We start from the raw sequence: 3,830 nt of genomic DNA, 5'->3' as shown, positions 1-3,830 counted from the left end.
CAGGAGGGATGTGGACAGCATGGAGAGGGTCCAGAGGAGGCCACTCGCATGGTCAGGGGGCAGCAGGGCAGGCCCTATGAGGACAGGCTGCGGGACCTGAACCTGTTCAGCCTCCACAAGAGGAGGCTGAGGGGGGATCCAGTGGCCTGTTACAAACTAGTCAGGGGGGACCAGAAGGCACTGGGGGAGTCCCTGTTCCCCCAAGCACCGCCAGGAGTGACCAGGAATAATGGTCACAAGCTGGCAGAGGGTAGATTTAAGCTAGATATCAGGAGGCGCTACTTCACAGTCAGAGCGGCTAGGATCTGAAGCCAACTTCCAAGAGAAGAGGTGCAGGCTCCTACCCTGGGGGTGTTTAAGAGGAGGTTGGATGAACACCTTGCCAGGGTCGTTTGACCCCAGTACTCTTTCCTGCCATGGCAGGGGGTCGGACTAGATGATTTACTCAGGTCCCTTCCGACCCTAGAAACTATGAAACTATGAAACTTTGTCCGCACTTCCAGCACCCTGTTGTGCATCTGAGCGGGGGTTGCAATCACGACCAGGAATCTACCTCTTCGGCACAGCTGCTGCTCCACTATAAGCCCATTTGGTGTTGGCAAACCAACCTGTGGGACTACCAGTGTCGGAGCTTTTAATGAGGTTGTGGAAGTGGTCTATAGTTGCAGGTTGTGGTCATGAACAATGTGCCAGAAATAATGGCCAGGAGTTAGAGAAATTGCTCAGGGACTACTGGTGGCACCCCTCCTCCTCCTGTGTGCCCATAGATTTTGCTTCATTGAAGGAGATGGGGAATACATACAGTATCCACAAAGGGTTTTTCCTTGTCCCGCAGGACTTGGTGGGCCATAGAGGCAGGTCAACAAGCACTGATGTGGGAAGCATTGACGGGGTGCACAGTGCCTGGGTCCTGAGGCCATCTGGTGTCCACACGCTTGGACAAACTGGAACCCTCCTTCTCCGGGGACATGCCATCAACATGGGATGCAAGTATTCACCGTGACTTTGGGGGACCTGGCTTATCTTCTGCCATGAAGCTGGCCCCAGATACCTCTGGGCTGCCCAGGAAATGAAGTGGCATGCTTAACAGCTGCAGAAGGAGGTAGAGTGCACCTCTGAAAGGCTGAAGGCAAGACCTTTAAATTGATTTGGATGCCAGCGTAGCGAGCGCCGTGCATATGACTGTCGCCTGCTGTGCCCTGCCCAGGCTCTGCAAGTGTTTTCTCACGGAGTGAATCCTGACACTGCTGGACCGTTTAGCTGATTCATACAACTGGGTCTGGGGGCTGAGGTCAGGAGAGGCCAGGGACTCAAGGGATGCCATATGTGACTGCTTTAATGAGTAATCAATTGCTAATTCACATGCTGTTTTGTGGATGGTCAGATACTGTGGGGCTATTGTACTGCTACATTCAAGGGTTGAAAAGTGTCTGTTCTGCTTATTTCCCCCCCACCCAAACTCCTGGGAGAAAGGGGGCAGCTAATTTTTTGCCAGTAGATTGTGCCTGATTAATTTTATGGATTGTATGGGGGAAGGGTTGATTATATGGCTGAAGAGAGTGTCAAGTTAACCGTGACTCTCTGTGCTTGCTGGCTGGGTGGGGGCTACCGGGAGGCCCTTTTATCAGTTAGAAAAGCTTGAAAGCCTTCTGGCAGGTCTGCAGCTTCACATTTTTCTTCCCATTCAGCTGTCAACAAGTGTGTAAACAGCCCTGAACTTTATGCAGCTTCCAAGCGCGTGCAGGAACAAAGGAGCGATGCGCTCAGCTCAGGAGAGGGGAATGGGCCTTTTAGAAGTTGCAGTCTATAGACAGTCAAGCATACCCCCAGATTAAAGCTAAGGACAACTTGTGCAACTCAAACCTGTGGGCAGCAGCAGTGGTCATGAGCTCTGCTGCCTGCTGGGCTCCTCTTCCTTTCCTTGCCAGGGCCCGTTCCCGTAGCTGCCGTGAACCTGCCCAACAGCTCTGTTTCACGACTGCCATGAGTAGGGTTATCTAGTAAAGAACAGGGGGCTGGCACGGCAGGGGCCCCCAAGTGGTAAAGCCTGTGGCTGCCCAGAGCTCACTTTCTCCCAGGAAACCACAGATAAGGCTACCTGAAGGGTCTGATCCCTCATCGGAGAGCAGGGATGGGCAGGGCAGCTTGTGCCCTGGAGGCATGCTCCATTGTGCGGACTTCGCTCTGGCGCCTCGCTCTGTGCAGAGGCCATCAGGAGTCCTGACCCTATGAGCAACACAGCAAGCATCACTGCTGCCTGGCCCTGGAGGGGACACTGCACCTAGGGCCTGGGAGATGCTGAGGCTGGCTGCATGGATGCTTCATCCACGCCTGTTCCTGCTCCCATCCCGCTGACCTCTCCCAGGCCCCCAGTGACTGCAGGCAGACTGGGGTAGTCGGAGAGGAAAGGAGGGGTCAGACCCCAGACAGGGAGTGCTGATGTGACTGCTCAGCCTGGGAGGGACTGGGGGCTGAGGGAGAGGTGGGCAGAAGGCAAGGGATGTGGTTGGCAGTGCAGAGAAGTGGGTAGTGGTTGCAGCAGGTAAAAAGCAGAGTCTGTGCACTCAGGCTACACTCTCCCTTGGAAATGAGTATCAAGTCTTTCGCTGTGGGTGACAAACACAATCCCAAAGGCACCAGTGCTGGGTAGTGGAAACATGCTGCAGCAGTCTTGGAAGTAAGTACCTGATGGATTATGGAGGGGAAATAGGTTGGTGGGCTGTGGCCCTGTCCCAAACCTGTCCTACCCTTGCTGGCTGATCCTGAAAGCAGGGGTGGAGGATGTGGTCAGAGCAGTGCTCGCAGACTTCTAGCACGAAGCAAGTCAGCAGTCTGCACCCAAGCGCTGCCACCCCGATCCCCAAAGCAATGTGGGAGATCTGAGGTGAAGTCCAGAAGTAGATGCCACCACACCCTTTGGTGCGCGAGAAGCTCTTTAGAGATAATGGATCCTACGTGCTAACATGGCCCAGCTCCTGTTTCACTGTAATTTTGGCTTGTGGCCCCCCACCAATAACGCTTTCCATGTTTCTTTGCTTGGCACTGATAAACCCCTTGGCCAGTTACAGCTGGAGAATCGGGGGGATTGAAGCTGTTCTAGTGGGAAAACATGCTGGAACTAGCTGCATAAACATAGGAAACATGCTATCGTGTAAAAATAGCTTCTTTGGTGCCATCGTGTGTGGCACCGGTAAGTGTAATAAAAGCTGGAGAAAGATGGAGGAAAAGGCGAGCCTCTAGGAGTGATTTATTATTTGATGCTTTCATATGATGCCTTCATAGCCTAGATTTCAGACCAGGGAAGTGACAGACGGCACAGTGGCAGACAGGGCAGGGAGCAGAGAATAGAGCCGCAGATCAGATGGGAAGCACAGGACAGGGAGCAGAAAGCAGAGCAGGAAGAGGAACAGGATTGGAGAGGCACTCAAGGAGGGTGCAGGGCTAACTTGCAGCAAGTTTGCCAAAAGAGTTGCCCCTCACTAACCTTGTAATTAAGAGTGGGCTACCCACTGGGAGTCCTGGCCTGTCTGTCACATCCTGCCATTGCTTATCTACACGATGCACCTGCTGCCACTATAACTGTGCCAGGAGGGCTATGTCAGCAGAGCCCCTCGTGGAGACGGTGCACGCTTGCCCCTCCCAGCCGAACCAGCAGAAGTTTTGCCAACAGGTTTTGCCATCAGGGATCTGTAAGCCAAGAGGTGACCACAAGATGAACATGAGCCTGCAATGCGATGCTGCGGCTAATAAAGCGACCAAAACGCTGGCTTGCATCCATAGATGCTTCTCGAGCAAATCCCGGGACGTCATTCTCCCCTTGTACTCGGCCT

Source organism: Crocodylus porosus, unplaced genomic scaffold, assembly GCF_001723895.1.
Source record: "Crocodylus porosus isolate Cpor-Errol unplaced genomic scaffold, CroPor_comp1, whole genome shotgun sequence".
NCBI lineage: Eukaryota > Metazoa > Chordata > Crocodylia > Crocodylidae > Crocodylus > Crocodylus porosus.
This window is presented reverse-complemented; position numbering follows the sequence as displayed.